The sequence below is a fragment of the Strix uralensis genome, chromosome 3 (genome assembly GCF_047716275.1).
Source record: "Strix uralensis isolate ZFMK-TIS-50842 chromosome 3, bStrUra1, whole genome shotgun sequence".
Lineage (NCBI taxonomy): Eukaryota > Metazoa > Chordata > Aves > Strigiformes > Strigidae > Strix > Strix uralensis.
Genome location: NC_133974.1, coordinates 131,976,239 through 131,993,908, shown reverse-complemented (window position 1 = coordinate 131,993,908; position 17,670 = coordinate 131,976,239). Strand labels below are relative to the sequence as shown.

At 41.3% G+C, this 17,670-nt stretch overlaps 1 long non-coding RNA gene across 1 annotated transcript in view; it reads left to right on the top strand.

Moving 5' to 3' along the window:
* The window catches only part of LOC141941543 (uncharacterized), a 168,973-nt gene that overhangs the window by 112,256 nt on the left and 39,047 nt on the right, over positions 1-17,670 (top strand). The gene's annotated exons all lie outside the window — the stretch shown is intronic.

Here is a 17,670-nt window from a genome sequence, read left to right as displayed (position 1 = left end):
AGACATGTCTATGTCGAAGTAGTTTCCGCAAAACTGCTGCTGTTGTGATGCAGCTGCAAGGGTGGAAGTGTGAGTTTAAACCAGCTGCGGGTGTCTTCACCTCCGTATGTTCTAGACTCTGCTTTATATCCAGGCTTAGTGGAAATGTGTGCCAGAAAGTCTAGAGGTTTAAATCATCAGCTGATATAAATGGGCATCATTCCATTGACCTCAGTGGAATGACACTGGCCTGTGCCAGCTCAGGAGTCTCCGTGGTAGGGAGGGAAACCAGAGAAAAGCAACTGTGAGGCATATTCATTCATTTGATTTAGCTTGTGAAGTAATGGGAAAATTTTCTTGAGCAACTTGAGTCCGGAAGAGGACTCGAGTGTCCGCAATGTCAGTGTGGGCTCCCTGTGTGTGCCCCAGGAGAGACCCACGGTAGCATGCTGCGCGCTTCAGGCTGGGCAGTAGCGAGTGCACAAGCCTGGCCCTCTGCAAAATGCCTCCCCCCATGGGCATTCAGAGGCAGGAGCCCTCTCCTGAAAATAAGGTATTTTAGTGGCTTTTGAATAAAAGAAATGGATGTGAAATGGTGCTTCCTTTTTAGACAGTGCTTTAGTGGTTGGTACTCACTATTTTGCAAGTCCAGTGGTAGCAGGGCAGTGTCGTCTTGTTCACGTAACCTGTATGGGAACCCATATGTGAGAGATTTCTGCAGACGCTTGTAGGTGTCTGTGATGTGAAGCCACACCTGATGCAGCCTTCTCCCCAGAGGTGGACCTTGCTAGGGATTTTGAGGGTCTCAGACCTGTGCCCCTGGTCACTGCGAGCTAGCGTGTGCCCTGGGCTGGCACTGTTAAGACACAGGACACTTTGAGGTCTGGTGAATACTGTGTTTGCACAGTGAATCATATTCATCATAGAATTACTTAGCAGAGACAGTAAAAGAGAATCTATAATTATGATTCAGTGGGAAAATATACAGTGGTCAATAACCCACATAACTCTTACTTCTATTTATGTGGTATAGCAGTGTGGTGTCAGTGTCCTGAGCTCTAATATGAAATATCTACATATATTGGGTTTTCCCAGCACTCTTTGTTTAGTATTTTAAGAGCACAGCTAATGTGAACATTGGATTTTCCCCTTCTGATGGGAGAGGTGCTGCCATGCCCTATTTACATGACAGATTGGAGTGGGAATGGCAATTGCTAGAGTCAAGTGAAGGTTCTCAACCCAGAAAAGCTGATATTTCACTCTTAAATTTTTTTTGTATTTTAGTAGCTGATTCACCTGTCACATCCATTGGCTTTGCTCAATTTTCGGGATAAGTACCTGCATTAATGGTAAAATTGATTAGAATAATTAGACTAAAATAATTAGGATCCTGTAAAGATACTGCTTTTCCCTCTGAATGGTTTGGATGTTTTCTCCTATCTGAACCGGAATCTCCTGCTCTGTTAGGCCCTTGGAGAGAGGGTGGGAACAGCTATGGGCACCAGGGTCCTGCAGCATCCCGGGAAGCAAAGCAGAGCCTGGCCCAGAGGGGAGAATGGGAACACTAGGAAACTGAAGCAGAACTTCTCTTCTCTCTAAGGTTTTCAAACAGAAAGAGTTGAAATTTTGACCAGGATAGTCCCATCCAAACTGAAAGCCAGTTCAACAGTCAACTTTTTTTTTTTTTAAAAGCTCCTCCTGCAAAAAATTAGTTGTGTCATCTCTGCTTCAGAGTGATATTTAGAGATAGCTGGAAAGGTTACTTTCAAGTGTGATTTTTGCTTTTTAGAATCATAGAATTGTTTAGGTTGGAAAAGACTTTTATGAACATCGAGTCCAACCGTTAATCTGGCACTGCCAAGTCCACCACTAAACCATGTCCCTAAGTGCCACATCTGCACATCTTTTGAACACCTCCAGGGATGGTGACTCAACCACTTCCCTGGGCAACCTGTTCCAGTGCTCTATAACCCTTTTTTACAGTACACATATTTAATCCTTATATCCTCCAGCTTTGAAACACAGGCAGGGGATGTACTGTCTCTCTCCCTCTATATTTATAAATATATATTTACACATCTATGTTAAGAGCTCTTGATAAGGTAATTGGAAGGAAAAAATCTGAATTTTTAACAGACCTCCTTTATCAGAAATGCCAACCATACATGTCAATTAAAGTAAACCAAACCCCGAAGTTTTTAAGTTTCCTTTTCCACTTACATTATCTGCATTTCAATACTTCTACAGAAATTGGAGCTAACTTTAGCACTCATTAAGCTAACTTTAATGTTGGGGAAAAAAAAATCACACAAAATCTAAAAACAACTTAAAGCAAACTTGAGACAAGTAAGAGCATTCTTACTATCATTTGCAGATAATCTCTCAGATTTTAAACAAAATAAAAACTTTCTAATGAATCCAGTTCTTCCTAATCTGCAGCAAAAAAAAGTTTGCCAACTTTTTTTCTTCCTTCTACAGTGTTTATTTCTTCCCTGTGATGTTAAATCTTACTGGTAGGTCGCACCCCAGCCTTGTTTCAAATCGAGGGTTTTTACTTGTTGGATGACATAAGGCACAACTTTCAGTCCCTGTGAATCTAGGAGGAGTTTAGAGTGACCAAAATTATATATATGTACATGATATTTTGCCCTCACAAACTGTTAAAGTGCAAAAGCCAGTGAGAGACAGTGACACAGTGTAAGAAGTTTTATTTGCCCCATTTGCAGCAGTAAGTGGGAGCTGTAATGGAATGGGCCACACAGTGAAAGTAGTTTGGCCAAACTAGTATGGCCCAGCATTTTCTTACAGGTATTACCTGTTTCAGTTAACCGGTGTTCTTACGTTTCAAACCCAAGAAGTAAAGAAGGATGGGGATACTACAAGATGCAAAACTCATGAAGCCTCGCAGAGCTAAGGTCACCAGATATTTTCATTATCCAGTTTTTAACCTGCCTGGTCCTTCCAGTCTGTTCTCTTTAGCTGTAGAAAAAAGAAACATGGCTCTTTTTTTTTAGTAGTTATTTTTCAGTAAATTCACCAACACCAATAAAACCAAGAAAGCTGGTTCTTTGAGTCCCTGATTCAGTGTTAAGTGTCCATCCCATTTTGCCAAGGTATACAGTGCCATATATTTACTCTAGGGGAGCCTACTAATAGTAAATAATTCCATACCATCATTTTTCCCATGACAAAACTAGGAAGATAACCAGCTGTTAACAGAGGAGGTGTGGGGAGGGAAGTAGCCCAGGGTGCTCCGAATATAAAGATATGTGTGTTAGTGCAGGGGAAATAGTCAGCTCTTTGCAGGGCTTGCTACCTTGCATTTTCAGTGCCAGAGCCTGGTCCTAACTGCTTCCAATTCTGACAGCCAATTTTTGACCTTTCACTCTGTGATCACTGTTCGCTTTTGCAAGAAACTTGGTCTCCTTTCTTGTCCAAAAATTTTAAGCAAATACTGTTGTTATTATGATTACCTCTGCAGTATTGGCTTCTAGGAACCAAGAAAAATCTCACATCACCACTGTGTACAATTACATCATCTCAACATCACAGCTGCCAACTCTTACTATTTGCCGGAGAGTCATTATTTTTGCTTTAAAGAGACAGAGTGACCTCATGAGCTTCTGAAGAAACCCCACAGCTGACTGCTTGCCATACCGACATAATAAAATGGTCATATGGGATGTTGGTTGATTAATACTTTATTACAGAAGCACCTGTGCTTATTGCAAGAGATCAGGTCCTCTCTGCTAGACCAGATTCTAAATCTGAGCTCCTTTTCTGTGTCCTTTTAAAAGTGGTAGGCCGAGAATGGAAAAGAGTAGCTGTTGTTCACAGCTAATCTGGAATGTGTTGGGGTTTAAGAAAAAAAATAAATCTGGCATCAGTTCAAGCTTCATCTTAAAGCTGAAACAAATCTAAGTGTAATTGAAAACAAGAGCGTGCATAGAAATTGTGAACCTGATTCTTATTTACACTGCACACCCTTTGCACCTCTCTAGCAATGTGAAAGGTCTTGGAGCATGTCTCAGTTATTTTTATACTCTCATGAACGGCCTGTTTATTGAGTTGGAACTTAGAAATATTTATATGAGTGCAGGATTTGCCTTTTAGAGCAGTGGAAAGTCAGCACTGTATGACTCTTGGGCACTGTGCTTTAACTTATTTGGGGTATCCAGTTGGACAGTTGAGAGGAAAAATAGGGACTGGACAATGGGTGGGTCAGAGGTTCAATAATGAAATGTGAAGTACCTCATCTGTAGGTCATTTGCGTGAACCAAGTAGACTTTGGTTATTGGCTGGAAGCGATGTGGCCTTTGAAGTCTAGGTAAAAGAAAATGGTCTCTGGGCTGTCTCGTTGGCCAGATGATCTCATCCCAACTGGCAGCATTTGACAGACCCACCCTTGTTTGACACTATAGCTCTCACCGAGTAACCTAATGATGCTACAAGATAATGAAGTGTCCTCATGTCCTTATGGGAGAAGACCTGCAGGTCAAGGTACGCAGCATCCTGGGTGGGACAGTGCATGGAGAAGCTTCCATTGCTGTTGCTTTTTCTGTGCCCATTCCGAGGACAAGCAGACACGATCAGGCTCCTGGATGACTGAATGCTGCCTATTGAAAGCTCTAAATTGGCTTAACCTTTCCTAAAGGAATGGGAGAAAATGGAGAAGCAAAATGAGAAAGTGAAGGAGTGGTCTGGGAGAAACATAGTCATCACGAAGCTAGCAGGAAAATAAGGGCTTGATTATATAGCTCCAAGAGGGCCCTGCCAAATTGCAGTGCAACGGGAAGAACCTGAGCTGGTGGCAGTCATTTCTTAGGGTGTTGACATCCTGTGTAAGGGAGGTGCTTTCTGCACTGGGCTGAGCATGGTGAGTTTTCTTCTTCTGGCAGTGCCAGGCCTCCTCTGCAACCGGGGACTGGGATTCTGCTATGTTGCAGGTTCCCTCCGTCAGCTGCCTCCAACTGACTAGGACTCAAGCAATTCTCTAGTGTGCAGATTATAGTAGAGTAAAACAGGGATGCATATGCCATGCATTTCTTATTTCATGTTTTACCACTTGTCATAGTCTTTCTTAACACGTGAACTGCAGGCGTTACAGCAGAATTTAACTTTCCAATTTTAAATGATTGTAGAGGAAACCTGGAAAACACAAGATTTTTTTTTTTTTTAAACTCACTCAGAATGAAATAATAAAACCACAAAGTCAATGTCTTAAAAAGTCCTGAGCCCTCTTTGGGGAACGTGGGAGAGCAAAAAAGGTGGAGATGTTCAGGTTATTGCCAACACAAAGTATTCGACACCGTTATGCAACATCTGACACAGCAGAGCCTTGCTCAAGTGTGTTTTCAGGGAACTTCTGCTGCATCAATATTTGAGTACGTGCTGTATGGAGGGGGTCAAATGCAAGAACAAGTTCATACCTTCCGGCCAAGAAAATAATGTTTTCAAGTTTTCCCCCTCCCCAGAAGAGCCAAACCACTAGCAAATCACAGCTTCAGAAATGTTTGACTGAAGCAACATTTTTATGAATCAACATTAAAAATAGACCTCAAGAATTGGACATAAAAAAACCCAATAATCCTGCTGCCCTGAATTTCCTGTCACTCTTGGATGTTGTATTCACTTTTGCTATGAAATGTATTTTCCTGAATTGGAATTTGTCCTTAAATTACTTATGAACAATGAACTCTTTCAAGAAAAATAACTGCTTGCTTATCACAAGAATTAATGCTGTGGTTTTTGTAAGTGAGTTTCCATAGCTTATCAAATCCTTTCGTTCCTCTTAGTTGGAGAGGAACTGAAAAATGTCTATCAGTTAATTCTACTCAATTTCATGATTTTAAATCAGGTGGTATTCCACATTTTACCTTGCTAAAAGTGGCTACAGGCCACTATTCATTCTTGTTCTCCCTTGTAATGTCTTTAGCCCAGAGAAACTCACTCTCTTTTTTCACTCATTTTGCAGCTGCTTTGACTAAGGAACCATATTAACAGCAATACATGAACACATGTTCTTTTGCAGCTAATTTTGCTCTGCAGGATCCCGGCGTGGTTGTCCCGTGATTGTGTTTGCCACTGAAGTACTGCCACCTGTGGGTGAATCCAAGTTGTGATTCTTCATGGCAGGGCGAGGGGAAAGGAAAGAGTTTATATTGCTTGTTTGATTTGGAGTTAGTAATAAAACTGTCTGGTTTGTACCATTTCAGTGCTCATTCATGCTTATTTAAGAATGTCACGTTAGTCATATGTGTGACATTCCAACCCTTTGACCTTCAGGTTGATGCTGCATTAGCGTTAATAAGCTTAGTTCAAGCTATAGATAATAAAAAAGTAGTATAGCAGACTCTACAGGTGGAAGTTGCTGCCAGTATCCTTGACTTCTGGCATGCCTTGAAGATCAGAGCTTGAGGGCCATTTTGTATTGAAAGGGCATGTTATGGGTGTTCCCAGTAGCATCTTGCAGAAGACAGAGCTTGAATCTGGGAACTTGTAGCAAGAGCATTAGCTAATTTCTGCAACGGTGACAGTGTAAGGAGATAGATGGTTTTCAAAGGCTTTTCCTATCAGGATTCAGTGAAGAGGATGAGCAAGGGATGAGTGTGAAATGGGCAGACCTTTGATAGATGGGTGACATTAGTAGATATAACTCAAGGAACAGCAGTAGTCTTGCTTTTTAAGGTATGTAGTTTTATTTACACAGTCAAAGTTTCTTGGTGACTGGCGGAATGACTGGTTGGAGGAATATGAAAATCTGATATGGCATTGCCCATCAAGCCATGAAGATTCACCTAATTTGGAAGATGTCTGTATTTAAAACCCATCAAATCCTTGGGGAGTGTCAATAACTACAAAAAAATCACCACGTGAAGATTAGTGAACTGCACAATTTGCAGTTCAGATAGTCATTTAGGCACAATTTTATTGGCTTAGGTGTTTTCCAAAAAGGCAGTTGTTTCTTTCACTGGAGCTAACAGCTGTAACTCATAGCAACTGCATTGTCATCTATTGTTCATTATTTCTGGGACACAGAAATACAGGTACATGATCAGAGTTAATAAGTATAGTTCCATACAATAATATGTTCTTTGTGCTTTCATTCATGAAAAAAATCTTGTTTTCCCTTAATACTGTTGAAGTATGTGCCTAAATAAGATGTTATTTGTAAAGCTGAAAGCAGATATCTACAACAAGTATTTAAAAAGAAAAATTGGAAAACCCATTAGAAGGGTACAGAGGATAATGCTCCAATTATTTTTCAAACAAGACACAACTTGCATAATCCCATTATGAACAGTATACATTTCACAGTCCATCTGGCAGACAATAAACAGCTTGAGATGCTGGGTATTGTACTGCCAAAAAGAAGAGCTCTGCACATACGGCATTGGGTCAAGAAGCAGTCATGGCATGGCTCTCCCAGAAATATCCAGCATGCTTGTTAGTTTTATGCTTTCTGCAAAACAACATGTACTTAATAACTACTAAGCAGACCTATGTGAGTATTCAGCATCTAGTGCCTGCCATTGAAGTGGCGTGGATCTTGCCATATTGAACGGGCACAAAGGCTGCATTCGTTGTGTGCAGCCAGGCACTTTATAGGACTGTGCATCACATTAATGAATTTGCTCTTGCTAGAGTTGTCTGAGCTCTCCTAATGAGATTTTACTTGGAAGACCCAGTCAGTCTAGGGCAACACAGAAGCTGGAGTCATCAGAAGATGACTCCTTAGGTCGTGGAATGTTTTAGATTCCTTAAAAACACATGTGCAGTGTTGCTACTAGATCTCAATTTAACCATTGGAAGTTTTGTATATCAAATTATCGAATGCTGCCATCTTCCAAGGCACTAAGAGTCTTAGTCAAGTAAGTGAAAGTCTTTCCTCCTGTTGTCTTTATCATCGGTCACTTGATTTTTGGGCCAAATTGCATGCTAGTCTTCACTGTTACCCTGTGTATGCTTATATGCATTAAATTTTTTTCTGTCTTTGCAAGAGAAAAGATTAGTCTTGCTCTTTGACATGGTACTGTGTAATCTCACTGGAAGTCCGTGGAAAAAAAAGACAGTCTTATACCTCTTGGATACATGTCTGTGAGTGCCAGTGTCCTTTGGTCACTCTTCAATGAAAAGTAGTTGCAGATTTATTATTCTTCATCTGGTTGCCATCACCAAAGAGAAATCTGCTGCCACAAGGCAGCTGGGAGTAATGCCTGTTCAGTAAGATCAACACTAGCCTTGGCTTGAACGGCCTGTGACAATGAATGTCCCCCACTCCCACCCCTTCCCGCATGGTTAGCTCCTGGGCACTCCGAAACTAAGGGCTGTCACCTCTTGGAAGTTCAGCACTAGTTCACATCACTTGAGGATGTGACATAAGGTGAACAACTGGCTGCATCTGCAGTTGGCTTCCTAAAACATCTGGATCATGTTAGAGGCGGGCTTTGCTGCTAATTTCGATGCTAGAAATGGAAGGTTTGACCCTTTTCAGGGTCCGTTACAGGATGGGTTGTGTCATTTAGTCACAGTACTGATACATGTGAGTATCAAGCTTCATTTCAAATATTTCTGGCCTCCTATTACTTATGCCACCAGGTGTCAAGTTCCAACTCCAGTGTGAGCAAAGAGGAAGCATCTGCAAACATGTTATGTCCACACTTTGAAGAGTTAGAAAACCCGAGGCTTAGTTGAAGAGTTCATGAAAGTAGCAGGCAAACTGAGTGTTGTCGTGTTGATGGGATTTTTTTTCCGTGTCTTGACTCATTCAACTCCTGGGGGTGTGTGACAGCCAACAGAACAGACAGTGCCAAAAAGAAACACATTTCTACACTCAGCTGCCTTCATGTTATGATTAGCATTGCCTGTTGTGGCATCATTGCAGTAAGATCAGATTACTTGGTTTTACCAGTTCCATACTTGTAGTGAAAAAAGTAGATTTGAAGTGGATTAAAACCCCCTGTCTTTTCCTCCCTCCTGATTTCATTCTCTTTAAATATTTATGAGCACTGCAGCCCCACAAAAGCTGAGCCTTCATGATTCCAGCACTACAGGATTCCTCTGAGGCAGAGAATTACCACTCCATTTTGTAGTTGGAGTGCTAAGGCAGAGCAAGGTTCTCCATGACCTGTTCAGGATTACACAGGTACCCTGAGATAGAGTCAAACCCCACATTTGCATTTCCTGAGTCCTATTTCACTGTTGACTCAAATCTCCTGAGGTGCCCTTCCTTTCCTACCCATCTGGGCAGCACTAGAAGGGCTTCCTGTAGCAAACAAAAGCTCATGAATCTAGGTAATTAGCTAATGAATCTCAGTAGCTGTACGTGGGGATGTGTTTGCTTGAGGTGAGAGAAGAGTTTTCCAAGAGGCTGAAACTGGTATGCTGATGAAAACAAGCAGAGATTATTTTATAACTAGGAAACTATTTAAATCTTCACTTTAGTGGAGGAGTTTCAAAGGATTTTCATGAAAGAGTAGGAAGCATGGTTTCCTGCTTCTGTAATTTTATTGTTCTTTATAGTTGATTAGAAGTTGAAGAGAGATCTGAGAAGCTCGTTGGAGCTTCCTTTTTGTTGAGATCCACAGTTGATTGCTTGTAGGACATCCATTTGCAGCTGTGTTCTCAGTAATGTTGCTGTCGGAAAGCTGCTATGCTTTTGTCAGATTTAACTTTCTAAAAAAAATCAAGTGTTGCTTTGCAAGCTCTGCAATGTTCAAACTCTCTTTTATCATGGCATCTTTGATCTACAGCATGTGCCTTTACTGCACAGTCAGGTTGGGCTTTTAGTAGGTTGTTGTACTTTACCTTCTCTCTGTCCCATGCAAAAGCCTGCAGTGAGCTTAGCACTTTTATCAACAGGGACAGACCTTACTGAGAGTGAGAGTTAGAATATGGGCTTTTGTTTTATTTGGAGTAGTCACACTTAGGGTGGCTCAAGTATGTGCTCCTGGAAGTACAAAGCTATCTCATATTTGAGAAATAAATCCATCTCATTTCAGCAAGTCAATACGTGGGAAAAAACTAAATACTTAAATGAAAAATAGAGGAATTTTTACTGTTCAAGGTTGCCAGGTAGACGATGTCTGTGATTGCAAACCTAAGCATTAAAAGCCATAAGCAGCTACCAGAGTCCCATATTAAACAGCTGACAGTGTCCCTCAGATGCCATTGTATCCAAAGGACATTAGTTATGCCTCTAGACTGTGAAAAAACACCCTCCTTTTCCTCAGTATTATGAATTGTTCAGTACAAATATATGCAAAATGCTGTTTTCTCTGGTTTGTGGATAAATCCATTTTTCTTCATGTTAAGAGACAGAAAATGAGAATGGCAAATACTGCCTCCCAGGAGCCCACATGCAAATGTCTTCCCATTTGGTTAGAGTGAGTTTCACGTACAGAAAAGCCGCCTTTTACAGCTCCTGTAAACTCAGAAAAGGTAGCAGCCTTTAAAGAAGAATTAAGGGAAGTGGCATTAAAAGACATTATGTAGTCTTGTAACTAGAGAAAAGCAAATGATCTTTCCAAGCCGTTCTTCTAATTCAAATCCACAAAAGAAATGGAATGTCTCTCACTGACATTTTTCTTTGAATCTGGTCCACATGAACAAGGGCAGCTTTACTGTGCATGAGTGTCCTGGCTTCACAAATCACATATGTAAAAGCCGTCCTTTTGCTTTGCATCTTCTAAAGGGCTGAAATACCAAGTTGTCTAGTCCCAACTAGAAAGGGGAGTCCCACAGGAGCTGCTCGTCGGCTGGATGTCCTTGCTCTGCCGGTCGCAACTAATCTTTGCGTTTTCTCCTGCGATATTCCCCGAGTGGTGTTGTGGTTTGCAATGATTTCCACAAAGAAATCCTAGGATCTAGAACAGTGGCTTTCAACCTGCCACCCACATATCCTGGGGAAGAGGCTATTTGAAGCTGACAAAACTCCCTCGAGAGAAAATCTTCATTCTCAGCTTGCCGCTGCCAGATGTTTCATGAGTCACTGTTGTCTTGCTGCATCTGCCATTCCCTGTGCATGTAGACTGTAAGCTCTTCTGGGCAGGGACTGTCTTTTGCTGCATGCTTGTACAGTGCTCTGGTCTTGCCCGGTACCCCTAGGGCCTACCACAGTATAGATCAGTTTAGCTGTAACTGATGGGAATGATTCTTGATGAGGATGCACAAACAACCAGAAGAATCCAGCTGGCTCCTTTATATACATGTGCATTCTCCAGTGCTAACAGCGGTAGAAATTAAGCAATTGAAACTGCAGATGCTTATAAAGACTTTGATTACCCACAGGAAGCACATCTTTTGAATAAATCAGTGTGGTAATTTCTTTTCAGACTAAAAGGGATATTGAAGTCAGGAACAAACTTGCAGTTGTTGGGAATATCCTGTGAATGGGTAAGTGGTGTTGTTTTTGGCAGGAGTTAATTATAGACATCTTAGGATGGTAACTGCAGGATCACTGATAATACTTAGGCAGCATTCCTGCTTATTACTAGCAGGGATTTGGATCGCTGCTTTCTTCTCAGAAGATGATTATTCCAAACAACAGAAGATTTTGAAATATGTCACCTCAGCATGTTTGTGTTTATCTTGGGAATTAGTATGTTTGATCATTCGACTTAAAATGGTAGCAAGTTGTTCAGCAACATATGGTTTAAAGGTTGAGTGTGCTGTAATGTAAGTACTACCTTTTTTTAATAAAGCCTTTGAGATTTAGCAGTGGCTGGTAGAAAAATGGGAAAGTACAGGTAGTAGATGACTAAGGCAGTAGATAACTTACAATGGCTCTAGACTAGTTGGAAATAGTGCAGCTGGCAGGTACATGTTGTACCTTATAGATGCTTTCAGCCCTGCCTGAGGTTTGTCTGGCATTAGTTTCCATCTCCAACCATGTCATCATGGTGGGGGATCTGATATGCAAGAACAATGTTTAAAAAAGCACCTTACTTCTATTTTCTAAAGTGACTTAGAGATGCGGGTATTTCAGTCTGATTGGCAAGATGTAGAATCTTATGCAAAGTAGATCAGACACTTTTTCTGAGAGGTGTTTTTCCAAAAGAATCAGACATTTACTTGAAGTGAAAATCTTTGGCAGTCATCAGTCAGTTTTGATGTATTATTTTTATGTAGTCTTGTTTTTGATTTTTTTTAAAGAAAACTCAGCTAAGCCAGCTATAAACACCACAATTGATTTGTCAAGGACTGGGGAGGAGATGGGAGAGCATTTGCGTCTCATTTTTCATTTGTTTTTGGGACTGGCTTAAGCGTTGAGTATCCTCAAGCATGTTGCTCTATCAAGAATATTAATTTAGGCTAGATATTCTGGATAGGAGATATTGTTCATCTAGTTCTTCTGGTCAGGCATTTTCCAAATGTGTTTACTTACCTGGCAGAGTGAGGACTGAACTCTGATCATGGGCCCTAGTATTAAAGAGGCAATTCTCTTGTGCATGGTTATGACACACATGATTGAAGTCATGAGTCCCGTCTCTGCCATTCCTGCTCGTAATGCAGGGCAGTGCACATTTTTTGTTTCTGTTTTTATTTTGGAGAAAGGAATCTGTTTGGTTTGGGTTTTTACGTGGCTCAGTCTTGGTGAAACGGAGGGGTTTGTGTCGGCAGAACAGCACTGACAACTTAGTACCCAGAATAATTTGATGACCTTTTGCTTCCCTTTTGGCATGTGTATGCTTGCAGAAAATTCAGTTTGAAATCAAATGCATCTCACTGCTAAGTATTTGAGTTATTTAGTAAACATTTTTCCACATGTGCCTAAAGGCAAGCCTGAACAATACAGTGCAAAACAGTGCTTTCTTTGTTTCTTATTAAAACATATTAAGCCAAGCTCTATTCTGGACTTGACCACTTCTCTGTTTCACTTGATTTAGAAAATCTTCGGAAGAAATCATGCCACATCGTGCACTGTTAGGGTTCTCTGTTTGGAGTGGCTGTACAGACAGTGTTCCTCATTTAGAGGGATCAGGAACCGCAAGGATTTTTCATGCTATAGCCACATGGCATGTCAGAGGAGAGCAGGCATCTTCTTCCACAGGTCAGCAAGGGAAACTGGACAAACCTGCGCTTTGCTATTGATTTTACTAGTGCCTGGAGTTCATAGTCCTTCTGTGTGTCCCCCAAAAATGAGACATGCAAATTTACCAGTCCAGTCTGATAATTTATCTCGTGGAGCTTTCCCAGCTCAATCATCAAAGTGTTTTTGTACTGAAGAAAACACGCTTTCCATTGTCATGCCTGGGAACTAAAATGTGTAAGTGTTCAACATCAAAGGTTTTAGGGTACGCTTGAATTTCCTACCCCACCTACAGCACCTTCATGTTCCACTGGCTATAAATTATTTCTTCTCCCCAGTCCTGCAAAGATTATCACCTTGCTACTCTTAATTTTATGTTGCTGACATCCCCCACGTATACCAGTTACTGTTTCTTAAATAGATGGCCTCACTGGTACATGTTAAATGAAACTCCAGGCAATTTTTTTTCAATTTGCATTTAGTTTTGAATTCTGCTGCTTATGCTTTAGATCTGGAGGAAAGGCCCGTGAGCTGTCCTGAAAGCTCATCTGCTCTTTCAAATGACACTGGTTGGTCTAATAAGGGAAATTCCTTCCACCTACAAACCACATCTTGCTGGCTTAGGTGAGAGACGAGCTAGTAAACTCTTTAGTGGTTGTAGGTGCAGAATGTATTGGTTGTGAATCTCAGTTCAGTGTGCTGCTTCTCAGATAGTAGCTGTGAAGGAGGCAAGCATGGGAGGAATGGGGCACAAAAGTGAAAAACCTCTACCTTTTAGGAGAGGGAAGAGAGCACTTGTCTGGCCGGAGGTTTGTATTTGTGGGCATATGGATATGTGCTGGAGATTTCACCTACTCTTAGCTCTTATTTGAGCTGTGCAGGGATAAGAGTATTATGCCACAGAGACAGATGTGGGTCCAAGTGTTGCTGGCCAAATGTACATGTTACAGCGGACCTTTATCAAATTGCTTTTCTGCTTATCACATGACTGTTATAGCGTAACGCTGAGTGTATGTATAGCATACATTGAGTAAGGAAAAGAATCGTAACTACAGTGAAGAAAAAAAAAAGAAAAATATTAATAACAAGAAAATGTAAGGTGAAAGACCAGAATATTTCTGTTTGGAAAAGCTGCTATAGTACCTGGCTTTAAACTTCTTTCTTTAGGCCTCTTTAAACCTGGCTTCTATTTGGACTGATCTTCTGTGGTCTCCTCCCTTAAAGATGATAGATATATGACATTTGAAATGTAATTCATTTGAGGAGTTTGGCTTAGATGAACACCAAAGAACAAAATCCAGCTCCCATGGAACATTGCAAAGGCATGCAGAAATGTCTTTGTGCATGGTTGGAATACTTCACTATTTTGAACAATCAGTTTCTTCAGGGGGAAAAAGGATCCTTTTCATGCAGAATGGGCACTTTTCAGAAGAATTGTGTTACGAAAAAACCCATTCTCCATCAGAACATCTGTGATTCATTTCCAGACCACTATTTGTAATGATAGCTAATTTGATTCATATTTTCCTCTTTCTCTTCACAAGTTGTATGTGAAAAGATGGCGATTTTCACATATGGCTTTACATTTCAGCCATGCTTGTCAAGTAGTCTTTGCCTACAGATCGTTAACTGCCAGTCTGTTGAAAAGATTCAAGATCCAAAAATTAATTGGTGTTGAGTTGCTGTGACATAGTATAGAGGGTGGGATTTTCAAAATTACTGCTTGATCTACCTTTTCTGCTACTGAAGTCAGAAACAATATCTGGGAAGGAAGATGAGGCTACCTTGGAGAGAAAGGTACAGTTTCTGCCAGCACATATTAAAAGATTGGAGCTGTTCAGAGAAGTAGTAAATAGTAGGGCTTGGTTTTCAAAAGAACTCAACACCAAGCTCACTTCAGAAAAGCAGTGATGAATTCTGCCCTTCCCAAAGAGAATACAGGGTGGTGAAGAATGGTTGGGTGTGCTTGTCATATTTGCAAATCTGGGCATTTCATTGATGTATCAGCCAGGGAACTGGGTGCATGCGAGAATATGTCCTCAAGTGTGGATGGTGAACTGTTTCAAAATCAGTCCTTTGGTGCTTATTGCTAACTGTATTTGCAGGACTAGGATTTTCAAAAAGCACCTCTAGAACTCAGAGGCACAAATTCAGTTGAAAATTGGTAGACTGTGTTCCGAATTCACTGAGGAATATTTTATGTAAGTGCTGTTTGGAGGTGTGAATATCTGTAAACCTCTGGCCCTAAGATACCTCTGAAATTTGTACCCTAAATGACTTGGGAGACAGCAAGTGCTACTGACTTTTGGTGAGGGAGATGTAGGCACTCAGAGACCAAGCTGCCAGGGTTCTTGAGTTATCTTGGGCATGCCCAGACCAATGCATACGTCGTGAGAGGGAAGGACAGGACTTTCTTATCCTGCCTTACATTGCCAAAACGAGGTAGGTGTCTACCTCTGGATATGACTCTTCCCTCACCTTGCCATTAAGCCTCTCTTGGAATTAAAGCTTAAATCCTATCTCACATAAAAACCAAGCAAGCAAACCAAGACAAACTATGGGAGATCTGATGCATTTTCCTCTCCCTGAGTATTTGTCAAGTCTCAAGGCTGGACTTTGAAAACCAGCTTCCCACTGCTGGGGAAAGGTTGATCTCTAGACTATGAAATCGTTCTGGGTTTCTCTCTGCCCCAGTGAATCTTTCAGTATTTTTCACAAAGCAAAGGAAATTCAGCAGGAAGAGCATGGCAAGACCTTTCAGTATGGCTTGCAGCCAACGCGCTCTCCTAGAAGTGGGAGAGTTGGTATTTAAATCTTACTCCAAGTTCAGCCGATGATGGAGTTTGAATGAGGTGTTCAAGGGACAGCTAACTGGTACCCCTGTCACGGGGGGCAACACTAAGCACAGGAGATGATGAGGCTTACGTGTGTTCATTGTGCATCAACCAGACCCAGTGGACGATAACCCGATTTCCTATTCAGCCTGTGATTTAGGCAGGAGGTGGGTGCTGAGCTGCTTGCTGCTACCAAGACACAGCCTATGCCTACAGAGATCTTGGGGACTTTCCCAATGAAAATGAGGTGGTGGCAAAGTCAAGATCTGGGAATGCCAGTCTGACTGGTAGAATTGGGACTGGCTTCAGAAAGGGGGGGTTTTGCTCTTAACTTCCTCTTGAAAATGGGACTTTGACTCCTAAGTCAGTAAAGAGCTTTTAAAAAACATGAGCTTTAGCCCTTTTGAAAATCCCAGCCTTGATCCTTACCACCAGTAATTTGCATTGGTATCATGTGAATGAAATTAGCCCAGTATGTTTTCTGGCATTACTTACTTACTCAGAAAGTCTGACTATCTAGTCCTTGCTGTGTCTGAATTCTTTTTTTCTTGTCTCCAAACCATCTGGGGCAAATGGGGAAATGGGGTTTAATCCTATGCAGATCTTTGGAGTTGGATTTTTTCCTTTTTTTTTTTCTTTTTTTTCCTCATTGTTTCCTTTTTTCCTTGTTTTTCCCTTTTTCCCTTATTCTCCCCCCCCCCCCTTTTTTCCTTTTTTTTTTTTTTTTAAACTATCAGACCTGAGGGATTTGGCTTACAGCCCACAGTTAAGAAAGAGAAATAAGGAGCAGAGAGGAAGAATCTGACTGAAGTGGGAAAACCAGAGAGAGTGATGAGCACAGAGAGGCAAAGGACAGAAAGTTGGCTGCCACAGAGGTGGAGGAGTAGTGACAAGTTATGGACAGAGGATGTAGTGTCACAGACTGAAGGTCATATTCCGTCCTGGGGCTTGATGAAGGAGAAGGGAAAGCCAAAGTGCAGTCAGCCACAGGTTCGGGTGAGGTCTGACATATCGCTGCAAAGAAATAATTGGATAATGTGCTACCATCTCTTCTTGCATTGCGATGGGGATGACACAGGGCAGATTAAAAAAGGAGGTAGAAATTAGTACAGGAAGAAAAAGGAATAAGCCAACTTAGAAAAAAAAGTAAAGCGTATGCTGCTAGGCTGAAGCAAGGAAAGAGGTAAAATAACAGAGAAAGAAAGAGAAGAGTCACAGCAACAGAAAGCTCAAGTGGAATACGACTTCCTTATTTCTCCAGCCTTTCTCATATAGAGGAAAAAACCCAACATTTGCAGAGAGAACTGATTAAATCGCCAATTGGTATGGCTGAGCCCTTCCCTCGCAAAGGAAGCTGTAAGATAGGAACTTGAGATACCTATTTTTTTAATTTAGCATTTATATTTTATGGTCTTTTGTAGGGGAAGGGGTAGGCTTTCAGGCCTGACTGTGGTCTAGAAGGGGAACAGACTGTGGCGTAATTAGGGATGAGAAGAGAAGGTAAAGACATTCCTATAGCCTCTATGACCTGAATGTGGTGGGAAAGATTAGGGTTGATGGATATTTCCATAGCAAAAAATGCAGGTGTGTTCTTAATTTGGATTTGCTAACCTGAGCTAGATAATTCAGATTAAATCAGATAAACCAAAGCAATTTGAGAGCCCTCACTGTTATTTTAACCTGAATTGGCCAGCCCCAATTAAAAGCAGCACATATTTGTAGGCTTGCCCTGTACTAGGCAGCCATACCCATGCTCTTACTGGCTCCGGGAAGCATCCCTGTACAGTCACCGTCGGAGGGTTAGGCTTTGGCTGTGCTGCAAGCCCT